The sequence below is a fragment of the Anopheles nili genome, chromosome X (genome assembly GCF_943737925.1).
Source record: "Anopheles nili chromosome X, idAnoNiliSN_F5_01, whole genome shotgun sequence".
Classification (NCBI taxonomy): domain Eukaryota; kingdom Metazoa; phylum Arthropoda; class Insecta; order Diptera; family Culicidae; genus Anopheles; species Anopheles nili.
The window spans coordinates 8591925-8609102 of NC_071293.1; positions in this window are offsets into that span (position 1 = coordinate 8591925).

The following is a 17178-nucleotide window of genomic DNA, read 5'->3' on the forward strand; positions in this document are numbered from 1 at the left end:
TTATTGAATTTTAAAATTCTTATGCTAATTATTTACCCAACCCGCAAAGACCCCTTTTCCGGGTGGCTCGCGGAAGAGCACAAAAGTAAACAGGACCCCCAGCCTGCGCTAGCAAGAGGGAAAAAGGTGACGAATCGTGCGGCGAGCGAAAGTTTTCGCCCGTAATTCGATTTCGGTGCCGTCAAACCCGGAACGTCACGGCCCCAAAACCTTATAATTTGCAAAAGAAACCACCACCGACCCGGAGGATGCCGGCGTGGACAATTCGCAAGTTTTCGGAACAGTTTTAGCTACGCACCGGTCAGGTAGAACGAGGATCCTTGTAGTTCCTTCCTCCCAGGTTCTCGGTTCGGGCCAACGATTGCCGGTCTTTCGGTTTGGGGCGTTTTGCCAAACTTTCTGACACGGGGATGACTAATTGATTGGGTTTTGTCAGTTTTGTGAGCAAATTTTGAAACCCCAAAACACCGGCCGCTACCTCAACCCGATGCTCGGGAAATGGATGTATCCCGGATTGGCGCATTATTCGGGGTGGATGGCGGCGTTGACAGTTCCGGTCGCGGATCATGCCCGGAGAGCGGATTAATTTTGGGCCCCGGGTCTTGGGATTTCGGATCAATTTGATTAGCCGATTAATTTGCAGCTTATTCGTCATCGCGCGTCGCTGAGCAGCGGGAATCGGATTTTGGTCCACCGGATGCCAGTGATTTCTCGGTCTCCTGCCAAAGGTTTGACCGAAGCGTCACACAAATCACGGTCCCTGAGCGAACTACGTGCGAACTCCACCGCTCCAAGCGTCCACGGACGGCAGAAAACGGAAGGATTCACATTCCAAGCGACAACGTAAACTTGTCGGAAGTTGACAAGCAAGAATCCGACCGGTTTGACCCCGCTCGAGTCGAAAGTGCCAATCAGACGCCGGTACGGGGTTTTTCTTCTCGGGGCTAGCCGTGAGGGGTGAAACAAAATGGACAGGAAGCAAATAAACGACGTACTTTTCGACGCTACTGCCTGGAATAGCGTGCCGGGGGTGGCTACATTCTGTCAGCAAGACAACTTGGCGTTCGGAACGGCACCAACGTTTACTTTCCGGGAACGCTTTCCTCCTGCAGGATATTTCGCACGGAAAGATACTGCTTAGATGGAGCATTGAAGCTAGATCAACAACGATTCCGCTCGATTACGTGGTACGCGCTTGTGGTACGTTATTTTTCACGATTAAACGGTTACTCTCCTACGCCTGACCTTACCTTAAGTTCTTTTTGCAGGTGTTTACGATACTTAATAATGTATCAAACCAAAGGAAAGTTAATGAGTTGCTAGAACATTGCTATTTGTCTCATTATTTGTCGCTTTAATAAAACCAAGCGATAGACTTGCATCAGGAGAGAGATATAAACTCTTGAAACCTAAAAGAACCCCAACAACTTTTGCCGTAGACTAAAGGTAGATTAATGGGACAAAACTTTCACGCAATATGTCATGTCTCCACCACGAGTTTGTCCAATCAGCATATGTCTGCAGACTATCCCCATCCACATTTGACAGCTAAACGCATGTCACCGCTCGGGATGATGTACAAAGCTGTCAAAACGCGCCCTGATTCAGCAAATAAAGAATGCAAACAAACTGATATCCGCAGAAGCTGGAACCCCAACTAGCGCTTGACCTCGGCACCGCGAGAGGCTGGCGCCCTTGGAAGGCTAACTCGTCCAAACCACAGCACGTAGCTCCCGGCTCGTTAATGCTCCGCCGCACGAGTGAGTGAGGATGTACAGGAGCACCTCAGCGATGGTGAAGTAGTACAGGCTGCACGCGCCAGCCCCGAACGCCCCCCCTTGCGACCAGGTCGAGCCCGCTTTAGCCTTCGAGTACACTCGAGGGTGGCATTCCGTTAATTAAGTAATTCATTCTCCGGCCACTCGCCGCTCCGTTGGGCACGAACTGGCCTCCCCCTTCGAGCTACCCCGAATGAGGATGAAGGGGGGAGAGGGAAAGGGGAGGAGGAAAGGAGGTCTTCGGACTTGCAAGCTGCCTGCGGTGCGGAACATGGCGACTGGCAAAATGGCACCGCCGGCGCCCGTTGTTTGCAAGGTGCAAATAAAATGCTGTTTAATGTTGACTTTCTGAATTGGTTTGCCCGGACCGAGGCGCTCAAAACGGCAACCGTGCCCGGTCAGGTTTGTTTAGGTGCACGGGCTCGACGGGATGGTGTGCGTGTATGTGTGTGTGTGGGAAGACGAAGGCGTGTGAGAACAACGTGCGAAAAGGCTTCCTTAACGAGATCCAACGCCATCGGCCTACCAGGATGCCGGTGGCGCCCCCTGGAGGTTGTTCTTCTGGAGACTCCTGCTCAGACGTCCAGCGGGAAAGCACACCATGAAAATCGCGTCATCCAGCGTAATGAGCGTGTTTATTCTGGCTGGCCAGCAGTGGAAATATTCTGCTCAGAACCGAGTACAGGTGGGCATAAATTGTAAGCGATCTCGGCGCCCTTCAAGGTTGGTGTACGGTGCGAAGGTTTGGTTGAAAAAAAAATCACAAATCCACAAACAACCACTCTAAGGGTACTGGGAAGAGCTAATGATGGCTTGACACCTTTTTTCCCAGCTCGCAGGAACAACGAGGTGCACTAGTAGTACAATCACGGGTGGATCCAGCCGTGTCGTTTCTCCAGATTGGCGTATGTGCTTTGCGTTTTGTACGTGAGCTTTATTTTGAGACGTGCTCGGTAAAAGATTGACGCTAGACGTCAGTTAGAATTCATCGATCGTCAACCGTCAAATCCAGGACTGACCAATTTCAATAGGCTAGGGTACTCCAAGGAGCACTTTAAACATCTCTAATCATTCATTTACTTTGCAGAAAATGTGTTTTTTTTTTCATGGGAATGCTATATTCAATATGACAGATGTAAGACGCTCTGCTGCTCATGTTGCTCAGCATATGACCTGATCATTATGGCAGCTTTTAGAAGAACTTGTAATGTGATCGCGAACGAACAACGGTACATGGTTCGCGCATACTTCGCCAGTAACACTGACGAGCACATATTTCTTATAGATGGTTTGATCTTCCAGCTGATCAGATGGAAATCTAGCACATATTTTCCTTACTGGATTGTTGGAGTCTTTAAGGCCTTACTTTGGGTTAAGGGACTCTAAAAGCTCATGAAATAAGAACACTAGGAGTTAGGTTAGCCTGATGAAGCGGTACATTCTGTTTCTTTTCAGTTCAATTAATTTTATTTATACCATTTTGTGTGGAATATCTAGTTTGTTTGCTAAACGTTGGTATGATAAAATATTAATTTGTGGTGTTGCAGTTATTGCGCGTGTTTTCTGTTGTTGTTATAGTTATTCAACGTGGTTGCGATGACTCCATCGTATGCAGAGAAATGCAGGTGGCTACTTGGCGGTGGTGTCGGATTATATTTTTTTGCTCGTCACATGGTTTCTGTATCAAAATGCGATCGTTTCATTGTTTCAGAAATATGCTACACATCCCCTCTTTATTATTTTTCCAAAGCTATTCTTCTGCATATTTTATGCACCTATTTTTGTTTAAAGATCTCATCACATCTACTTCTTGTCTAGTATATCTGATAGTCTTACTTCTATTGCATGCTTTACAGCATGCTCGTATTTCTGTATGTGTTAGCTGGAATCATGTTGCATCTTCTACGGTATATGTTTTTCTTTAATTATAATATCTATCGGCTTATCTGTCCTCCAAAAAAGGTCACGTAACATGTTGTTACATTTGAAATCTGTTAGAAAACGATTCGATGACTTTTATATCAATATCAATATATTGTTTTCTATGTAAAAAAGCTCATGTTGTTTTTAATTTGAATCTTTGCATATTTTTTTGCTTTTGTTGAGTTTATCGATTATTGTTCTCAACCTAAATTTTCTATCTGGTGTGCATATTTTGAGAAATATTTTAGGTTAACTCAGATGGAACTTTTTGGGTTGATTTCGGATGTATAAGAATAACTGCGAGTGCTTTTTCATATAAAAGATCATCAATTATTTAATGATATCATGCTGGAGATCTGAGAGCATCACATAGGCCTCACCTTTTGTTAAGCCGAACTTTTTATTCTTTTCCACTATCGTGACGTTGTATTTTAAGTAAGGCTCGAACATTTTCCTATTCGCCTTTATTAGCTCCTTGAGAACTCTTCCCGTCAGATCTTCAGTATCCTCATAAGACCTTCCTGTCCTACGTGCTTTGAAATGTTCCTCTTCGGCGATGGTAACGATGTTCTCCAATCTGCTTGCGTTGAGATAATGCTGCTCTCATGTGCGTGCCTCTCTCTTAAATTGTTCTTGGGTTCACTAAAAAAAAACATTCCGTTTCATAGGCCAATCCCTCTTGGTGTAATTTGAAACGAAAATAGAATAAACACTGTTGGTTTTGTACCATCACTGCATTTTTGTTTTTAAGTGTCAGCTACACATGATGGTGTCTTATTATATTTGTTTGCTTGTCACATGATGCTTGAATCGCGTTGCAAAACGCAGTCAGTGCATTTTTCTTGTGCCTGAACGGAGTTGAAAACGTTGGCTTTGGTGGCACGAGGGTGTTTAAGCAGATATGCTACAAATTGTTCTTCTCTCGCGTAGCTGAACAAGTCAACAAAGAAAAGCATGCTTAAGATATTTGTACCATGATAAGCAAACGTGCAGGGTGACAGATCTTCTCTTATCTCTCTCCAGCTTACTTATCATCTAACGTCTCCCTAACATCGAGGTCCCCTTTCCCAAAACATTAAGGGTATTAAGATTGTAGTGTCTACGAGCCGCAATAATACCGAAACAAGCAACGTTCCCTCCGCAGCGGTTCTCCTATTAGAGCATAGGCAGAAAATCGCCCGAGCGCACTTTCTTCAGGTTTATGTGCCCCCGCCCTCTGGCGGACGAAACACAAATCAACAAAAGATGGCCGACGGACCCAAACCCGCTCCTTAACGGCAGATGAAAAACTGCAGATTGAAAAACGGCCGAAACGCCGAATGATTGGTGCTCGGTTCGGTTGGCAAATGTCCGCTGGCATCGCAGGAATCAAGAGGGGGTTTTTGCGAACCAGCGGCAGCATAAGAAAAACAGCAACAACAACAAGAGTGCAGAACAAAAAATGAGCGCATAATAAAAACAGACAAGCGCGAGAGAGCGCACCCACCCTGGGTAATGGGCGTAAGCTCGCGACAGTTGACGACTGCGGACAGTCGCCGAGGCATCGCTCTGGTGCCGGATGCCGCCGTTGGCCGCGGCGCAAAGACAAAGCACGCCGGCATCCGGTGATAAATTGGACGGAATAAATTTTTCCGACCAGATAGGATCTTCTATTATTATTTCGCCTTCGCGGGCAGCATCCCGCGCGGGTTCCCTCGCGGCTAACCGACGCGCCCCAGAAAAGGACCTCGTACGCCTCCACGCGACGTTTGTGTGACGTTTTTCCTTTCTTTTTTTTTTTTGGTGTCGCCTTGGCCTCTCGCTTTTGTTTGGCCCGATGTTTGTGCTCATATTTTTGCCGCGACTTCTGGCTGGTGCGTTGCGCTGACCTTTTGACGACTTCTGCAGCCACCCTCCCGAGCAGACAGCATATTTTGTCGCTGAGCTTCCTGTTCCTTTTTTTGCTTCTTTGCTCGCTCGCTCCATCACCCAATTGCACCCAATTCGAAACTCTTTCCATCCGCGTGGGGAACCACCGTGAGACATTGAAATGCAAATATTTGTCACTCGCGAGCGGACGGACGGCAATGATACGCCGCTCGGACGAGCGATTGGAGCTAGTTTGGCTTCATTTCTGTACTCGAAATGACGCCTGGGGGTTGTGATGTTAAGGCTCCCCGGGGCAGGTCGTAAACGAGCCAACCTTCTCGAATGCGTTTGGTGACTGTGCGCCAGAACGGAACTACCAGTCGTACATATGTGAAGCGCTATTTTGCAGTAAACGCTGAAGAACCAATAGCCAGGAGAGCAAACATCTACGTTCGGTCAATAAACGAGTCCTTGTGCTGCTGGTTCCTGGACAAGCTTTAGTCGATTGGTCGATTGTTGGTTGTTTCTGGTGGGATTTAAGCTGTACCATATTGTGTTTCAACGACAGCTTTTCAGGCAACCCTACCTCGAAAGTTGGACTTTAAACCAATTTTGCTATATACATAGTTTTGATGATAGTTTTGCTATATACATAGCTCCAGCATCTGTTCGATTTCTGATCGTTTGGAGACTTTTACTAGTTTGCAGTCTTCTGTGAAAATGAGTTTTATGTAGTTGATGAAGTATTTCATTAATGGAATTCTTTTATTTCTGTCTATACTATTCAGCTCTACTCTTATTATAACTCTGAATTTTATGCAAGTTGTTTTTTACTTTTAATACATCTATAGAAATGTTGTAAATGTATCTAGTTCTGGGGTATTCTGCTCTATTGTGTGGCAGGGTTTCTATTCCACTGCAATTTTCACAGTTGATTCAAACGTTCAACAACATTCTTATAAACTAACATCATAGAACTTTTGCCGACAGACTAGCTTAACATCGTAATTGTTTTCATCGACGGTGGATGATGTAAACTTTTTCTATTGAAATAATATGCAAGAGATAAAAATAAGGTTACTAATTAATTCATATCGATTTCAAAGCTAGAACCAACTGAACCTACTGGGGGTTGTTTTCAGAAGTTGTTCAAACTCGCACGTAACATCGAGCACCGTTAATATAGTCTTACCAAGACCGCCGCTGGTCAACTTCGATTCCATCGAACACAAACTCCCGATAAGCCCCCACCGAGTCACCAAATCCCTTTCTCCCTTCAACCACGATGAGCCAAACACCATCACGCGAAGTGGCGCCCAGTGAGCAATTACATTACATGTGCTCCCGGTTCAGCCCCGTAGCATCACGTATCGGTGTCGGGACATCCGCGATCCTGGCAGGAACCGCACAGCGAACAGCACCGCAAGCGACTGGGTGGGCGAGTGTTCTATCGGGCAAATTAAAAAGTCATAAACATCGCCCCCGGGGACTGCATCTTGCGGGTGCTAACGAAGGCACCATTACCTGGCACCCGGGGAGCTTCAGCCTTGCGATAACGCCGAACACCGGGCGTAATCAAACGCCTTCCGCGTCGGAACGCGGACCCTTTCGGAAGTGCATTTTAAATTCAAATGGATCCGATGGTCCAGTCGCGCCATCGCCGAAGCTACGGCCGTTCTTTAGCGGACGTTGGTAGTGGTTGGGAACGTAAAAAAAGGAAAATGAAAAACCTCCCCTCACCGAAAAGAAAAACCTCGCAGCGTGGCAGTTATGCCAAGGGTGCACACACACAAAAAAAGAAGCTGACCGGACGAGAGAGAATGGCGCGCCATGCCTTCGTCCTGCGAAAGGATCCTGGATCCTGGATCCTGGATCCGCCAGTGGTTCACGCGGTGTGTTATTTATTTTTCATTTCCAGCGCATTCTTGCCGCGGGACGGTGCAAAACAACTCCTAAATCAGTCGCGTTGCAAACTATCGATTTGCGATTCCAGCACCCTGGTATGGTGCCCCGGAAGTGGCTTACTAGTGGTGGTGAGTTTTTTTTTTGCTTTCTTATTTGGAATCGCTCGAGGGCTGGTGAAGGATGTCAGTGATCTAGTCAACTCCCGAGGCACCGGCAACGGCTGCATAACAACGCGTCACGATAGAATCGCACAACGGCTGCGGTCAGATGAAAGTCAAAGTCAGTTGACGTGTAATACCGCACAAGTGGAGCTTAGAATGTGGGAGAAGTAGTCATTGCTGGTTTTTTTACGACTTGACTATTTGATCGCTGCAAACGACGATAGTTTGGGTGGGAATTGTTGAGTAATGCACCATCGTAACAATGAGTAATAAAGAGATAACTTTTGATGAAAACATGAGCAAATGTTGAAGGTTTTACTAACTCCTAAACGGTCTTAAAATGACACTTGGGTTCTTAATTTAGCTCATGAAATTCTATTACAAATGAAGCTCCACATTCATTGCAATATTTTACTTATTTTTTCATTGTAGGGAAAATAATCTAACTCTATTACATCAATACACAGAATCAATCCTTATTCCAAGGATCCAATGCTCAAAAATTGGATCCAGCTCGGTATGACATATTTTATACAAACCAAATTTGTTTGATACACCAACTGTATCAATTTAAATTGAAAAATCAATTTAAATTCAATATATATGAATTTTATATAACTTACACTAATTCAATGCAGACGCTAACACGTAATAATTAACTAACGAAATTGGTTGCGTAAAATAGGACTATTATCAGAAAATATAAATTCAAATTTTCTGTCGTTAAATGTGCCAATGCAAAAGCTGACATTAAATGAATGGATCCTTGAAAGGGTCGTCTGAGTTTTTAAACATATATGCTCTGAGCTTTAGGTCGCTCAATCTAGGCAGTTATCTGATCGCCATTATTTATCATTAATTTATTTTAATCCCTTTTTGGCACAAAAAACAATCACATTGGTAAGACCAGTTTCTTGCCTTCACCAGTGGCTCACCGCATTTTGGTAGATAATTATCCATCGCAAACTCAAACGATAAATATCGGACAGTTATCCCCCCCACCGAAATCAATAATCGTCACTCAAAAATTGCCGGCCGGTGCGACAATCAGCATGTTTATTGTGCCCCCGTCCAGCACCCACGCGACCTGACCGAGGTCGGATAACGCAACGAACATCGAACGATAATCGAACAGCCAAAGTGATCGAGTACCGAGTGCAAACGGGACCAAGTGCCGGGCTGAGGTTTCATCGGAAATCCATCATATCGGTTGCTCTCGAACGCAGACTCCCTGATAAAGGACGTGACCCGCGATGGTTCGTTGATAACTGCAAACGGCTCGTCGTAACGGGTGCTTGGGGGAGGTTGACAGTTAATTGAATATTAATTAACTCCGTATAATTTATGTACCCGCAGTTGCTGATGGACAAGTTGATAAATGAAACTCCCCGACATCAGGACCGAGAAGCGGGCCTATTGGTGGGGGGGGGTATTTTATTTTTTATTTTTCACATTAATGCCTCCCCCTCAACCCGACAGGGTGATTGTTTGCCCCCACCGCCATTTGCATAAGGGTGCCCTTTTTCGCATGAAGGCAACACCACATACCTGCCGCAGCAGCTAATCTGCTGCCCACAAGCGCCACCTGCCGGGTGACTGCAGAACGATAGCGCGAGCCACGTACCGGCGGGAACTGGCAAACGACCCACGATAATAGGGACTACCCGGGACTTATTTATAATCCGGGGCCCCGGGATCCGCACAGATTAAACACGGTTTTAATCGCAACGGGGGCTCACCGTGGAATTTGCCATTAATGTGGGCTTGATTTACCCATTTAGTTTATTTGCGATACCGTGAGCGAAGCCAATGAATATTTTGTGCGAACCGAGCCGGGCGGGGCCATCGCTGTCGTGTTTCGGCGTCGGTGAAATCCAATCGCTGAAAATTGTTGCCCTTTACGGTGATGAATCGCAGCCGAACCGAACGTGGGCCGGCAGATAATGATTAATTATGCAACGACAATCAGCATGATGGCGTGGACATATCGTCCAGCCCAGAAGCCAGGTGAGCGGGCTGATGCCGAACAATGTATCGTTTGCGAGATTGAGCTAGAGTGTGCTACAAACCCTGTCGGGGATGTCAAACTGACGGAATGCTAATATCTACAGGCATTTTGACGAGTCGCTTGTTTAGACATCGGGCGCAGTAATTCTGAGACCTCCACGTCTCGGTTAGCAACCCTGATCGATGAACACTTCGATATTGACCGCTATCTTACTCCTGCAGGAGTAAAATTCTAACGCATCCTAATTTCCGAAAGATCCTGCGCTGATTACAAGAGATTTGTTTGACAACGTAACTCTCTCCAGCGACGAAGATTACCGTTAAGAAAATCAACTACATGTTTCGTGGGATAAAAGCATTTGTCGCCAAGCTCCAGCCCAAGCACCATCTGTACAGTAACCTTCAAGTAAGACGTACTCCAAGAGTGGCAGATAAGACCTGCTAAATCCACTGTACACTAGCCTAGCTTTTGTCGGAGTTTCCGGAATATCACTTCACATTGCGCTCGATCCTAATGTAGTCCTTTTTTTTCGCTCCCTCTCGCACTCTCTCTCTCTCTCTCTTAATTGTGCTTATTTATATTTTTGCACAGTTCCCTGCAACTGGCCGCACTGTTCCAGAGCTCACGCTAGCAGACTTAAAGCCGACCAACCCACTCGAACCCGTGCAAGCGTAACGGATCCGGTTGGGTGCTCGAAGAAGCCGACTAAAGGCGCCAGAGCGTCGTTATCTTGTATTTATAGGGATTAAATATTTTATGCCCCCATCCACTCGCCCCTCCCCTCCCCCTCTACTCATCCAGCAGAGCGGTCAGCAAAGCCCACCACCCGCCATGGGCGCCCGAAGGACGCTTGGATTCCTATGCAGACTCACGTACGTGCGACAAAACCCTACACTACCCTTATGCCGCGCTTTATGTGCGCACACACGCCATCACACAGGCCCACGGCCCCAGCCCCCCCCCCCCCCCCCTGGAAAGGGGGGCCCACATTTGCACATATTAATTTGCATAGCGTGCTTTTTCACTCAAAAACCATAAATCGGATTATCGGAGGCGCCCGCGTCCGTAGCACGTGGCTAGAGTGGTGCCTTAGAACAACTGGTTCCGGTTGCCGGTGGCCGCGCTGTAATCCTTTGGTTTTATCGTAGCCTTTCGTGTCTCCATTTTTTCCCCCCTCTCTTTCACTCTCTCTCTCTCTCTCTCACACACGCTCCTCTCGCTCTGGTGTTTTTTACGCCTCCACCCGGGGAGTTGTTGCTTCAGGATGGTTGCTGGCACTCGGCCAGGCAGGACGACGCGAGTGAGCGTCATATTCCGGTCGGAACATCATCATTCTCGAGCTACCGTGCCGGGGAAAACAGCGGTCCGAACTCGAGACTCATCGGACGATGCATCGGGTGTGTTCCTTGGCTGAGCAGGCGACCTTAAGCACTATGCAGTGAGGTACTGCGTGGTTTTTTTTTTTTTTTTTCGAGGGGCTCGCCGGCCCGTTTGGATGGGAGAAGTTTGAAAATCCAACCGTACGAAGCGAACCCGACACTGAATGCTCAATCTGTCGCCGTGGCTATGGGGCAGAGGCGCATTAGGTGATTGACGGTACTGATTAGAGGAGGTGGCTGAAAGCGAGGCACTGCATAAGGGGCAGTTTGTGGGAGACATTTTGGGGCATTAAAACATTAACGCGTCGGGAAGAGGAACGTTTTGGGTTTGTATAACGGGTGCTGTAAGTGATAAAAGATCTCGTGTACGAAAATACAGATACTAAATTGTTACTAGCCTTCATTATAACATGTATTAGCAGCTTTATTGCTCAATTAACACGTTAAGTGCCGCGTCGCCCAAAAAGTGGGTGACGCAAATTTTCCAATAGGCCATGTTTTTGAATATTTTGTACAGCTATTATTCTTAAATATCAAAATTTATTACCAAATAGGAGTACGAATGAACGTAAAAAGGTTAAAAATTCATCACAAACTTAGAACGAAAAGAATTAGTGCCTTTGCAGCCGAGCTATGACAAATGAGCGAGAAACGCTTGAATCGTGGCATTCTGTGGAATTTCCTGAAAAAAACGCTTGGAAAAAAATTCCTAAAAAACGCGCAAGGTGTTAAAGACCAAAATACGATCATGAATTGTGATTATAAAATGAATCCACACTCCTTTATTAATTTGTTTATGGAAATATTATATCTTTAGCTGTCCAATATAACACAAATGCATACAAATGTTGTTAAAAAAGAAGCTCAAGAACTGTAACGAATGTTATAGAAGTAAAAATAATCCTTCTGTAACAAATAGAGTCAAATCTTTTCCAGAAATATCCATCACTCTCGTACTGCATGTTGCAGGATTCATTGCCTGCGATTGGACTGTGATTTTCGCGTTAATTATTGAAAACACCGCTCCGTTCGGAAACTAGCATCCTTCCTTGCATCAGAACGCCTTCATTTTTCCATCCCTGAAACGAATCGACACTTACCCTCCTTCCCGTTCAGTTTCTTCTCCAACAAACCCCCGCACCCATTCTGGTAATGCCGATCCGCACCTCTCAGCGAACCGAAAAAGGGGCAATTTTCACCAGCTCCATCATCGATACGTCGGGTCAATTGGCCCCGGGACGGGCGCTCCGAAGCGGCGAGTGCCAATAAAAGTGCGTCCCATTTCCCACCATCCACCCGCAAAGGGTGGAAAACCGCCAACCCACACCCGGAAAGGGTACAATCGAAGCGAATCAAGCCGTTACCGATACGCAACCAGCCCCCCGGATAGCACGAGCCGAATCGTTTCTTCCTTTTGGCACACCAGCAGCTCGCAACCCGGCCGGGTTTGGGTTTACGGACCATAAGCCGCTTGCGAGTGGCATCTTTCGATCGGTTTTCGATTGCCACCCCCAGGTTTCGCCGCAGTATCGGCCACACCGGCTTCTGGTGGCGCGTCTTCGCTGCCAGGACCATCGTAAACTATCACCCAAAACATCCTCCGCAAACGGATTATGCGGATCCTGGCGAAGGATGTGGCGCTCGTTCTCTTTCTCACTATCGCAGCACGCCCTCGAGCCGAGAAAGGAGGGAATAAAAATGGAAACGTTTATCGCAACGTCCTCGAGCTGGCCAGTGGGGTGGAAAAACACATTGCCGCCCATCGGTTCAATGGCCGCCAGGGGGTTGCGAACGGTCATGGAAATGACGGCTAATCCGGCGCTCCGTCTCCTACCTCGCCATCTTTGCGCCTTTCACAACGCCCACCGGAGGGCTGGGGCGCGACTTTCTGCGAGTCAAGTGCCGGATGGCAAGCTCCTTTTGTTGTTCCGGAGCCACGCCAAGGCTCGATAAGTGGGTCGTGCAGGCTAGATAGTCAATCAAACAGGACATCACGGCAGGATGTCGATTGCAGTTAGCCCCCACAAGCGGGCTAATGTTGGCCCATTCGCATATCTGCTGGACGGTCTCTCTTGCATTCGGCACGAGCTTTGAAGCAACGTCGGCACAATTGCACAAAGTTCGTCCTTGTTCGGGCTTGCAACCATCATCGCTTTGTGGTCTGATACGAGGGAGCATAGTTTCTTGAGCAGCCGTTGAGATCAATCGGAATACCGTTGTAAAGATGGGCTTGCGTTCCTCCAACGCTCTACCAATCTTTTTCGTAAGCAGTTTACTTTCTGAAAGATATGAGCAACCATTGCGAAAGATGCCTTAACTGTCAACGACCGCTCATCGCTAGCATGACGTGTGGAAACGTGCTATACTACGTCAGGAGGCGAACAGCCGTCACTTCAAATGAACCGAAGTGATTTTGTGCCTTATTCGGGCTGGACCCAGCAACAAGGACGTGCTCCAAAATTTGCCTGCTATCTACGCTCCAAGAAAAGGTTACCCACAGATACCCAGTGTGGACGGAAATAGTTCAAGGACACAAGAAACCGAAGGACATTACAAGAGCAGTACACAGAGCAAGCAAAAAACGGCAAGTCGTGAAAACTGAAGCCGAACGGAAAACTCGTCAGCACCGAAATCAAGCAACCACCGGCAGAGCAGATACCGTAGCCAGGATGACGGGATTTCGCTACCAAATATGCATCCATTAAGCTATCAAGCAGACCCGGATGCGGAACTGCAACACCAATCATCAGGACCGGCAGAGATTACGACATCCGGGAGCTTTAGCGAGCGACCGACGGATAAGAAGCCATCAACCGCTAACCGTGGAACCGCAGGGACGACGTCCGGAAAATGTTGCAGGAAATAATACCACCCCCTTGTCGGACTCCCCCCCCCCCCCTTCCTCAACGAGGGGGGGGGGAAGGAACCGCTTGCTTGGTTGAGTATTTTCTTTCAGATGATAATGGTCACTCGGGAGCTGAAATCGGCATCCTGCGGCGATGCATTTCAGGTCCTTTTTTCGCTCGCTCTCTCGATGTGGCTCTCTTTTTCATTTCCTCTCACCCCCTTTTTCCTCGATCTAACCGTGGTTTTTCCATTTGTTATTTTTATCGCACCGTGCCGGCGCCGAAAGGCTGCCAAAGAACCTGCACGGAGCGCGCTAAGTGATGGACGTCCCGCGTTTAACGGCCCGAAGGAAGCGTAAAGCGAAGCCAGCCGTGCGGGCGGAAACGGGCCACGGCATCCATCCACTTCCGGTGGTGCAGCGCCGCCTGGTGCTAATATTTGCTGACATCCGTGGGCGCTGGTGGGGCGCCCTTGTGAGTGCTTTTCCCAGCTGCATCCGTAATGCTCGCGGCGATGGTTTATGTTTTCCCGGCTGCATTTTGATGCAACCAGTTCCCGGTGTCCTTTTTGGGATCGTGGGGGGGAGGAGGGTGGTTTTCCCCCCACTTTAGATTCTCTTCGGCGTTTGCAAAAAAGGAAGATGGAGCCGAAAAAGACATCAGCCAGAAAGCGTTTGTGCTTAGAAGTGTCTTCGGAGCCGTTGGGGACTTTAAAAAAATGGCCGTTTGAAGGCTTCCGAACCACATTGAAGCGTGTTAGACACGTCGTGCACCTCTCGTAGCGTGGAACAACCATTCCCGAAAGCCCCCACAGAGCTCCCACATCAAGCACTCTCCTCTAAAACGACCCAAACGGTAAGCATTGATACGTCCACGGGCGCAGAATGTCTGCAAGCCGGAGTAAACGACACCACACGTGAACGTGTTCGCACGCGCAGCTTATAAACGCCACCGCTCACAAACCGGGCGGGAAAAATTAAGACCCCCGTTTGCCGTTTGCTCAAAACCGAACAATAATCAGCCACCATTTTTCGGCGCCGTGAGGTTTTGCGCACCGAGCGGCCCACTTTCGCGGCCAGCAAAGCGGCTAATTGTACGATAATGGATTCAACGCCAAACCGCATTTCGTGCCAGGTGCCGACACGGTTTCCAAGTGTTTCCAAAAACAGGGTCCGCAAAAGGTCCTCTGCCCCGCGTGTTGAAGCGTTTGACGTTTTTCGCAACGTCCGGCAAAATGGCCGCCATCATGGGGTGCACCGAAACAGCGCCATTAAGGGGGGTTGTTTTGCTACGGTAAGGAAAACCGGAAGCCCGCTCGAGACCGAGATTATCTTGTGCTGGTTGCTAGTGAGGGAAAAAAAAGCGGGGGAAAAAAGAAAAGAAAATAGAACAGCGGCAAACAAACGAACAGTAAATCCCAAGCGGCTCGCTTGCCGACAGGATGCGGCGCCGGCGGATCCGGAATCCTCGTGCATTGGGGCCACAGGGTTTGCGAGCCTGGTGCGCTTAATAATCATCACTAATTTGCACCGTGCGTGGCGTTGCGTGCTCTAATTATACGAATGTTATCGCCAAAGGGAAGCTGGCTCCGCTCGGGCAATCGCACTAATCGCGTTTCGTTTCCTAGTCGCGAGCGCGCGCGTGAACGTTGACGGCCTGCGGGAATTTCACCGGCAGGGGGTTGAAAACCGGGGCTCATTGCGTACGTTGCAGCGGGATGATTAGGGGGTTGCGAAAGCAGCGCAAGGGTGAGTGGCAAACAGCGCGTCAGTTGCGTGCGACCTCTTTTGCGGGTCGTGTTAGCGGACGGGCATGTTCCGGAGTTGGCTCGGTTCAGTTAAAGTTAGTTTCAAATGCGAAAAAAAGAACCAGCGGGTTGAGTTTGTGGGAACATCCGGCACATACGCTGAAGGGTTGTTTGGGTGGGGGTGGCTCGGTAGGATAGGAATGCTTGAAACGGATTAAAAACCGGAAGGTTGCTGATGCAAATGAAGAACCAGAGCAGGTTGTTTGCAGCAGCAGAGAGTGCGTAAGTAAAGCTCCGAAGTCAGGCAGTGAGTAAACTTTGGGATTTTTTCGAGAAAGAATCAGCAGAAATAACGCGGACACCGAGCTTCTTACATGAATGGACTTAAAACGATAAACTAAATGAGTTTATCTAATAATATGTTAGATAACATTAAGTCTCAAATATGTCACTTTCGATATCAATAAAATTTACGAAATAAAGCTGAATATCGATCTCATAGATTTCATAGATTCAAAGGGGTTCAAAAAGGTGGAAGAATGTTCCAATTAATTTTGAATGGCTCAACCAACATACAATATTTATCATAAGTTGATTTCTTTCTCGGTAAACCGTTCAAAAACTTTCCTTCCTCACTCTCTTTGATGAGGCCCATCACACGATGCGTCACTAACAATACTTTGCAATTTGTACAATTGTGATTGTCCTTCGCCCTCAAGAAGAATTCCCGCTTCATTATGCATTCGCTAACGGCATTACTTATTTGGCATTCTTCCAGCAAAAAAAAATTTACCCCAACACAAGACGAGCGCTGTAACTCGCCGAACAAGTACACACCATAACGCAGGATCAAAGAGCGCCCTCGCTAATAAAGCGTACCACGCCCGGGAACCCAAGTGGCTGGGAAACTCGACCAGTGAATCAGCTTATACCCAAGCGAACCGAAACCGTAAATCGCAACCGGTTCTACCATCCAGCAACCGGTAGCACTCAAGCAGGGACAAAACTTTGCGATGCAACAGAACTCTCCGAACCATAGCCTGACGGTGCGCTGCGAACGCAACAGGATACGGTCGGGTTCCGGGAACGAACCGGCCGAGAGAAGCGAGTACAAGAAGAAAAAAAAATATCGCAGCACAAAGATTGTGCCGGAAATTAATTTAAGAATTCTGCAATCTTCTAATTGAAAAAGTTGCACCGCGCGCACCCGTCGATAGCCGCCGGCCAGCTTGGTTACCTTGAGGTTCTCGCAGGACGCACCGTGCACTTTGTGGGCGGCGCATTCAAAGGCGGCGAGCCGAAGCCCCGTCAACTGCAACAATTTGAATGCTTCGCTTTGATTCGAAATCAAATTATAAGATTCATTATTCAGTTCGTTTGTGTCGCTGGGGCGGGATTCTGCAGCCGCCGGCTCGCGGCCACCGTCCTCTGACAGATGCCGAAGCTGTCACTGGTCTGCTCGTAGACAGTAACGGACGTCAGCGGTTTTAGCGACTTCCTGCTTGACATCTCGAAGGCGCTGTGGTGAATGGCGGTGTCTTCGCAAACGCTAGCACGCCCCGTTTCGTGTCGTTTAAAACGTT